Source organism: Gracilinanus agilis, chromosome 4 (genome assembly GCF_016433145.1).
Source record: "Gracilinanus agilis isolate LMUSP501 chromosome 4, AgileGrace, whole genome shotgun sequence".
Lineage (NCBI taxonomy): Eukaryota > Metazoa > Chordata > Mammalia > Didelphimorphia > Didelphidae > Gracilinanus > Gracilinanus agilis.
The window spans coordinates 288222240-288232075 of NC_058133.1; the positions used below are offsets into that span (position 1 = coordinate 288222240).

Below are 9836 nucleotides of genomic sequence, written 5' to 3' on the forward strand. Positions count from 1 at the left end.
GGTAACTCATTTATGTCAGATTGTAACTCACCTAACTCATTTGTGCTCTAGCCAGACGGGTTCCAAAGTAAAAGTCCTTAGTTGTCCATGGGCAGGTTTAATGATTAACACAAGCTACCTTAGTTTTCATTTTTTCCCTTGGGGTCTCTTATTAATGACCAATGGAAAGGTGACCTGAAATTTGTATCCATTTACAGCATGTCCTCTGCAAAGAATTTCAAATATATTCACCCAAACAGATACACAAGCATTCATCCAAGCTTTGGAACAACTGCTCGCTAGAGCAGACAGAGCAGAAGGCCCAGGAAGAGGTAGGCTATTGCTAATTCTACAATGTTCTCTGTTTCTGGGCATGGCAAGAGAACTGTTATAGACCTGGTGGTCTTGAAAGTACCAATAGTTTTCTTTTAAGGGAGGATGTAGCTTATAAATTGTGCACATGGAAACCATTGTTATAAAACTAGACCTGATGGTCTTGAGACACTCATGACAATTTCTCTTTAAGGGAGACTAGCACATACTAATGGAAAATGCTGACAATAATATTTTTTGAAGGTTAGTATCATTGTGTCCCCCAAACAATGCTTTATCTACACAGCACTGCTCTGATATGAGTTAGGTTCTGTTACTGTGTATGCTTATATCCAACTGACTTAGTATTTTACAAGTTATTCCCAACATGGCCCCAGCATCTCTGACTGGCCCAAGGGCCTTTCCTTAGACATAAACTGGGTGCCTGGACAAGAATTTAACATATTTTCAGGTGCTCCTATGCTAGGAGAGTATGACACTGTGGACCCTGGACAAGCCACTTAACTCTGTCTCCTCTTCTCCAAAATAAACTGGACAAGGAAATGGCAAACTACTCCAGTATCTTTGCCAAGAATACCCTCAACTGAAAAAAACGGAACAACAATATTAGAATTACATAAGTATATGGTTGTTGTTTGGTCCTTTGGTCATGTCTGACTTTTTGTGATCCCATGGACCACACTGTCCATGGGGTTTTCTTGCAAGGATACAGGAGTGGTTTGCCATTTCCTTCTCCAGTTTTTGTTTTAAACAAATGAGGAACTGAAGCAAACAGGATTAAGTGACTTATCCAGAGTAATATAGTGTCTGACTCCAAGCTAAATGCTCTAGCCATTGCACCTACCACCTAGCTGCCCCTACATAAGTACATTAGGGAGGCACAAAAATTTTATGAAGAGGTTTATCATAAATGTCCTTGGATCTCTCATTTCCCACCTAGCAGCATTTATTTTAGACTTCATTGTGACTTTTCCACAATGACCCTGCTTATGTTCTTTCACACTCTTTTCAGCTTTCTTTTTCTTGTTGTCTTCCCTTTTTTAATATTTCTTCTTTTCTGCATCTGTTTGCAATTTTTCTATGCCCTAATACATGGTTGATTTTTATATATGCACCATGTTTTACTGAGAAGATATATTCCTTTTTATCCCTGTACAATTTTTTCCAGCTATCTATTAACTCTAATTTTTCTCACATTTCATTCACTTTCCTTACTTCTTTATTATTTATTTTTTGGTTCAATTTATCTAGTTCTAAAAGGGGAAGGTTGAGATCCCCCACTAATATGGTCTTATTATCTATGTCCTCTTTGAGCTCCTTTAATTTCTTCTTTAGAAATCTAGATGCTATATACCATTTGGTGCATAAATGTTTAGTAATGATATTACTTCATTGTTTATTGTACCCTTTAGCAAAATGTAATTTCCTTCCTCATCTCTTTTAATCAGATCAATTTCTTCTTTTGCTTTGTCTGGTATAATGATTGCTACTCCTGGTTTTTTTGTTTGTTTGTTTGTTTTGCTTTAGATGACACATAATAAATTCTGCTCCAGTCTTTTACCTTTAATGTGTTTGTGAAACCCTGCCTCAAATGTGTTTCTTGTAAACAACATATAGTAGGATTCTGGTTTTTAATCCACTCTGCTATCTGCTTATGTTTTATAGATGAACTCATCTCATTCACCCTTTAGATCCTGTTCTATTCCCTTTCACTCTATTCCTCCCCACCAGTATTTAGCTTTTTGTCACCCCCTTCACCCCTTCACTTCCCCCTTCCTTCCCTTGTCTTATTTCCCTTCTACTTCTCTGTAGGCTAAGACAGAATTCTATACCCCAGTAAGTATACTTGTTTTTCTCCTCTCTGAGCCAGTTACAATGAGAGTAAGTTTAAGCATTGCCCATCACCATCCTTATCCTCCCCTCTCTATAATGATTTTTCATGCCTCTTTATATTATATAATTTATCTCTCCTTTCCTTTTTATCTCAATGCAACCCTCTCTTTCAGCCCTTGATTGATTTTTAATATATCATTCATATGCATACATAGCATACATATATATCATTTCATATCATCACATTTACATACACATGATATCTTCTCATATTATCATATACATCATATCATCATAATCAGCTTACTTCTCCACCCTCTTTCTGAGTAAATTTCTTTTATCTTCTCTACTACTGAGTAATTTTGAGAATTATAGATATCCTCTTTCTATGTAGACATGTAAACATTTTGACCTTAATGAGTCTTTAAAATTTTCTCTTTATTTACTTTTTGGGACTTTTCTTGTGTCTCATGTTTGGACTTCAAATTTTTTGTTTGGGTCTAGCTTATTCTTCAGGAATGTCTGAAAATCTTCTCTTACTCAGTGTCCATTTTTTCCCCCTGAAAAAATATACTCACTTTTGCTGAATGGGTGATTCTGGGTTGTAAACTCAAATCTTTCACTTGCCTTTTGATCTTTTTATGTAGAAGCTACTAGGTCCTGTGTGATCCTAATTGTAGCTCCATGGTATTTGAATTATTTCTTTCTGTTTTCTTGAAGAATTTTCATCTTAGCTCTTGATGGCTCTTGAATTTAGCTATTACATTCATGGAAGTTGTCATCTGAGAATTTCTTTCTGGAGGTGATCTGTGAATTCTTTCAATTTCAATTTTATTTTCTTGTTTGAGGATTTCTAGGCAGTTTTCTTTGATAATTTCTTGTAATATTATGTCCAAGGTTTTTTTTTGTCATCATAGCTTTCAGGCAGTCGAATAATTCTCAAATTGTCTCTCCTAGATCTATTTTCTAGGTCAGTTGTTTTTTCAATAAGATATTTGATGTTTTCCTCTTTTTTTTCATTTCTTTTATTCTGCTTTATTGTTTCTTGGTTTCTCACGAAATCATTAGTTTCTAGATGGTCAGTTCTGATTTTTAAGATCTGATTTTCCTCTCTCAGTTTTTGGTTCTCCTTTTCCAATTGGCCCATTCCTTCTTGCATCACTTTCATTTCTCTTTCCCACTTTTCCTCTGCCTCTCTTAATTGGTTTTTGAAGTCTTTTTTGACTTCTTCCAGAATCTTGTCCAATACATATTTTTCTTTTGGACTTTGGATGTGTTTGCTTTCACTCTCCCCCTCTTCTATATCTCCTTCTTTGTCTCCATAACTATTCTTTAGAGTTAGGTGCTTTTTTTGTTGTTTGCTTATATTTAATTCTATTTGCCTCATCTCTAAAATGAGCTGTAGAAAGAAATGGAAAACCACTCTAGTATCTTTGCCAAGAAAACCCTAAAAAGGGTCATAAAGAGTCAGACATGGTTAAGATAACTAAACAACAGTATATTTATTAACTTTAAACTACATGTTTTTGCAATAATAACTAACTTTATATAATGCTTTAAGATTTGCAAAGTATTTTACAAATATTTCATTTGATCCTCAAAATAAGCCTGGGAGGTAGGTGCTACTATTATCTTCATTTTGCAGGCGAGGAAACTGAGGCAGAAGGAGATTAAGTGACTTGCCCAAGATCACTCAGCTAATAAGCATCTGAAGCTAGATTCAAACTAAGTTCTTCTGTCTTCCTCACTCCAAACTTAGTATTCTATACACGGAAGTTATCTCCCCCTTTAGAATAAAAATTGACGGAGATTTGGTCTTGTTTCATTCATTATTTCATTCATTAAGTCAGCTACAATGTCATCAACAGAGTCCTAGACTTGGGAGTCAAAAAGTTCTGAGATCAAAACCTGCCTCAGGCACTAACCAGCTATGTGACCAACAATAGGCATGTCTCATTACTTTTCTTAGACTATTTCATGAGGCAGAAAACATTGTTATTCTTGTTGGTGGTAATCATTTCCTTCTCCATTGTGAAAAAGAATTCTTTACTATATTGTCTATCCTGAGTTAACACTAACTTAAGTACCCCTACTTAGTACCTCCTTAGACTGAAGATAGGATTAACTCCCCCTTGTCTACTTTTAAATTGAATCAACAGAATAGTTAAACACCCTACTTAGTAGAGGTGAGAAGCTAGCAAGGTACTTAGAGGATTCACACCCTTAGTAATTCAATCAAATCAGGAAAGGTGAACCTTTTTGATGAGAACTTTACCTTCAGAAGGTGAGAAGTCAATCCTACAGACACTGCCCTCTGGGCAGTGCTAGACAATTTGGAAACTATGATTGGCCCCTGTGAAAAGGGGAAGGAACAAGAAGTCACCATAAAAAAGAAAGTCCTGAACTCCTCCTGGGCCAATTGTCTTTGAGAAGATAGTCTGAAGAGATTGTCTTCTGGAGATAGTCTTAAATAGTATACAAGGGAGCTTCATTGGAGACTACGGCTGACCCCTTTCCTAGCTTCTGGAGAGACTAGCTTCCATCTTGGTTAATCATTACCAGCCTTCCTGGATGAGAGCTAATTCATCTCTGCCTGGATTAAGCAGACCCAGAGCAAAACATTTAGGTTGATTGGATAGATAACTTCTCTATCCCCCTCACATTTCTCTTCTTTATTGTTTCCTCTCTATTTGTAAATATTTGTAAATAAATTTCTGACTCAAGATATAATAAATACTAGTGATCACATAATTTATATAATCATCATCCAACCATTAATTTTAATCTTTACACCATATCATTTTACATTGGAAGAAACTGAGGCATATAGGATTAAGTGACCTGTCCAGAGTCATACAAATGGTAAATTAGTGTCTAAGGCCAGATTTGAACTTGGGAAGGTGAGTATCATGACTGTTAAATCAGGTATTAATTTGTATCATATCTGTGGGATATAACAGCAAAGATAACCACAGCTGAACCAGTACATACCCTTGTCATGCTGAACAGAGATAAAACCAAGGATGCAAATAATACTCTGCTCCTTAATATATATTGTGTAAGAATGGCATTTTGAGGAGAGAAGGTGGAGCCAAAGGAGGAGAAGACAGTTATTTGCATTTGGAACCAGCAGGGGATTCTGGGACTTCTCCCAGAAGAAGGAGGAAGAGCGATCTTTGGGTTTGGGGGCTGGAAGGAGAAAGGAGGCAGAAAACCCACCTCTGATCTGTCCAGAGGCCTTCCTGAGGATCTTTCCCTTGGAAATTGAAATCTTGATTCTCTGTCCACAGCCATTGAGACACTGCTCATCTTTCAAGACTACACCATCCAGTCAACTGAGATTTGGACTCCACTGGGAGCAAATTTTTTAAACTCCCTAACTCATTACCTGTCCTTGCTGAGAGACCCTTTTAGACAAACTACAATTATAGAAGATTAGAAATAATAAATAGAAGGGGAAGTGGGGGGAGAAGCTTAGGAGTTGGAACTGTCTTGGTTACTGCCTAAGTGAAAGACCCCATAGGATTAATGAAGAGGGCTCCCCCAAATCCCTCTGTCCTTCACTCTTTTCCTCAGTCCCTGATTTGTTAATAATAAAAGACAACTAGCAGTCAGATAGCATTCTTGAGTGCCTGGGAGACTACAAGGGAGAGGGAAATCACAGCTTGGTCTGGCTGCCTCCATCTTTGAGTCAGACCACCTGGGGTGCAGTTAGCCAACATAGGGGGAGGCTTGAGTGAGCCCCAATCTTATTCAAGACCGGATTGGGGTACCATGTACCTCCTCTTGTAGGGAAGCTTTCCCCTCAATTCTTGAGGGGTGGCACAATCAACTAGGTCACCAATACACCAATATTGGGGTGATACTCCCTTAAAGTCTTCTCAGTATATTTTTGACCCCAAGGGAATGGATAGGAGAGAGTTACCACACAGATCACATTCCCTCTCCCTCTCTCCACCTGCTACCAAACTCCATTCTGGGTTAATTTATTACAATATGACTTAGGACAACTCAAAGAACCTATTAAAATCTCTATTTTCTTTTCTGTCAAATGAAATGGTTGGACCAGATAGCTTATGATCCTTCCAATTCTAGATATTTGGGACTAAGATACTCCCTCTGGATACCCTACAGTCTTCAAGATGAGAAGGCGTGATCACTATGCTCTCCTCTGCCAATGGGAGCACAGTACTTATTTCCTCCTGGTACCACCTTTTTTTAAAACTCTTACCTTCCATTTTAGAATCAATACAATGTATTGGTTCCAAGGCAGAAAAATGATAAGGGCTAGGCAACTGGAGTAAAGTGATTTGCCCAGGATCACATAAACAGGAAGTGTCTGAATCTAGATTTGAACCCACAAACTCCCATCTCTAGGCCTGGATCTCTATCCGCTGAGTCGCTTAGCAGCCCCTTCCTGTGCCATCTTGAATTCACTGTTGCTAAGGTCCTAAGAGTACTTCTGTCGACAGTTTCATGCACATGGGATTTGTATGTGTTTGTGCCACTTTTTTTCCCTTTTCTGTACTCTTCTCTACCCCTGTTTATTAAGGAATGAAACCATGAAATGCACTTCAGAAAGTGTACAAAAGACTGGTAGCAGAAGCAACAATATTTAGTTTGTTCTCTCCTTCCTTTTGGGGAGAGGTATTGTGATGCAGTGGAAAGCGTGGGAGCAGAGTTTTATAGCCAGAAGACCTGGATTTGAAACCTATCTTTTACACTTATAACCTGGGTGACCATTCAGAAGTCATCCTGTCCAACCTTAAGTCTATTAACCTCTCAGAAGCTAAACTGGGTTAATTGAACCCTCCTCAGGCTTTCCATTTTGTCTATGACAAAAGGTTCAGCTGGCTGCCACTAAATGCCACATTTTCCACTGGACAGGTTCAAGTAACCTTTGGGGGAAAAAAATCTCCCCTTGCTATGGTGTGGTGGAAGAAGGATTATATGCAAGGTCAGATACTGAGATTTGAGTCCCAGCTTCTGCCTCTTAGGGCTGTGTGACTTTGGAAGAATCACTTGAGCTCTCTATGTGGTTCAGGATCCTTATCTATAAAATAGATCTTATAATACTTGCACAGCCTTCATCACCCAGCCATTGTGAAAAAGCATTGTAAATCCACTCCCAAGTGCTACAGAAATATCAAATATTACTTTTCTAATTACCTTTTTCATCATTATTACTTCTATACCACAAGAGTGAGAATAAGGAAAACTCTGAGCAGAAGTAGAAGATTGAGTGCCCAAATGGAAAATACCAGAGGACCATAACCAACAAACTTTCCCCTACATTTCCCCCGACCATAGGCTCTTTGCCAATTAAATCCAGATATATCTGTCAGGTGCTGGGCCAACAGAAAACCTGAAAATAGACTGAGAAAAACTACTCCCATTCCTCAATTAGGCTGACCTGTTTTCACATACACTGGTGAATCTGAAGGGGGAAAAAACCACTCTCTTCACCTACACAAGACTCTTAGAGGTCCTAGTTTCCTGCAAAGCTTGGACCAAGGACTACCATTTACCTGACACCCTTGCTGATATCTACCCCCATCCCCAATATGTAATCTTTCATTTGTCTTTTAAAACCTGTCATAACCCGGTCTCTTCCTACCTTGTAGCTTATCATTTTTCTTTCTTGAACTTCTTAATGGAAGTTCAAACACAATCATTCTGAAACACTCATAATGAGAATAAGATCATCACAAAAATACAGGCAAACATATTCTCTTTGAAATAAACTCTTCCTTCAACTTTACCTACAAGGACTCTCGTCAGAGACCACTCCATTTAGTTGTCAAGCCAAAATTACCGCAAGTTTTTTTTCCCACAATCAATTGCTTTTCAAAGCTGCATAAGCTAACATTGCTGATAATATTCTATTACTGGCCAAAGCATGTGTGAGTATATGAATGACTTGCAAATAAGCTTGTACCCTAGTTTAAACTAATACTTCCCTTAGCTCCCATGTTTCTCCACTTGGCAGAGAAGCTTGTTAATAGAGGTGAATTCTCAGTTTGATATTAACCACTCTCCTTTCCTTAAGACTCCCTAAGAAATGGTGATAATCTGAGCCAATATTTTTACTTTTAATATATTTCCTATTTTTTGGAGTCAATGTCTTTTTAAAACAGGAATTACTATTTTTACAAATTCTTGTCCTTATCAGTTTTTTAAATTTGATTTTGATTTTGACCTTTTTTTCTAATCCTGTAAATGATCCAACTCCACATAGACAATTAATTATGAAATGAGTGCCAGTTTAATAATCATTGTTTCCTTTCTAGTCAGATGCAGGCTTTTTCACTTGGGTGTGTATACATATTTGTTCAGTGCTCACCTTATGTAGCACCCTCTTACTTTTCTGTGATATATAAATGTAAAACTTCTGAAAAGTGTGCAAGCCTTGGTCTCTTTCATTTCTTTATTCACAAAATGTATCAGTATCTTTTGTTTTTATATCACTTTTATCTCTAAAAATGTCTTCCTACCCTCCCCAACTTAGGGAACCATTCTTTGTAAAAAAAGAAAATAATAATAAAATGAAAGGGGGAGGAAAAGAAAGAAAGAGAGAGAGGAAGAGAGGAAGAGACAGAGATAGAGAGAGAGGAAGAGAAGAAAAGAGAGGAAGGAAGGAAGGAAGGAAGGAATTTGCTTAACCTCTTTTATTTCTTGTTTATAAGTGTCATTAGTAAAAAGTTAAATGATCTTCCATGTTCATGATGCACATATCCTAGAAACATTTCCATTAAATTGTTAACATTTGAAAAATGTAGGAAATTAAAGGGGTAAGTTTCTTTATCTGGAAAATTCATTAATGTGAAATTCTTGACAATGTCTAATCAATAGGATATTTCACTATTTTTTAAATCCCTAAGATGTTCTTTACCTTGAACTTGGACTTTCCATGAGAAAATGGCTACTTCAGTGTATGCCAATCACTGTACTGACTAGAGCTCCTTCTCTTTAAGCTAAGAATTTAAAATAAATCACACCATCAGGGAGCAACACCACTAAGGCAATTAATATTCTTCTTGTTTGGGATCCCAGCTGAGATTTCTGAAGCATAGCCTTCATTTTTTAAATACATGCTAGTTGCATTAAAGTCACATGTGTTTGCAACCCAGCAGAGTGTTGGATTTAGCAGCCTAGAATGTCTTAAAGCATTTTGAGCCTTGAAATGGAAAGATTCTGCCCCACCCCTGCAGACTAATGCCGAGCAGCTGGGAGGACACTCTAATCTCTCTCTCTCTCTCTCTCTCTCTCTCTCTCTCTCTCTCTCTCTCTCTCTCTCTCTCTCTCTCTCTCTCTCTTTCTTTCTCCTCCTTCCCTCTCTCCCTCTTGTACTTGGATAGTCAGCTAAACTTTGTGTATGAAATGTTGTACAAATCTATGTTTTAAAAATAATGATCTTGAACTTTCTAAGTTAAAACACATTTTTTGATGTTTGCCATAATGGGTGGGTTTACTCTTAGAATCACATGCTGTAGAAATGCTCAAAACAAAAAAATGCATATAGGACTTTCTCTCTCAAACATACACACATACACAATCTTTCTCTGTCTTACCATGAATATCTATACAAATATATGTATAATATATACATATATATACACGTATGTCATATATATGTTTATATTTGCATTCTCCCAAAAAAGTCCTTAACTCATCTATGCACAGAGGAAGAG

General features: G+C 37.3%; 1 long non-coding RNA gene across 1 annotated transcript in view; it reads left to right on the forward strand.

Annotated features, from left to right (window-relative positions):
- Window positions 1-257: 257 nt before the first annotated feature.
- LOC123244815 overlaps window positions 258-9836 on the forward strand; it is a 33193-nt gene continuing 23614 nt past the window's right edge. Inside the window, exon 1 of the long non-coding RNA XR_006506092.1 lies at window positions 258-311. This is a non-coding gene — a long non-coding RNA (uncharacterized LOC123244815). The remainder of the gene's footprint in view (window positions 312-9836) is intronic.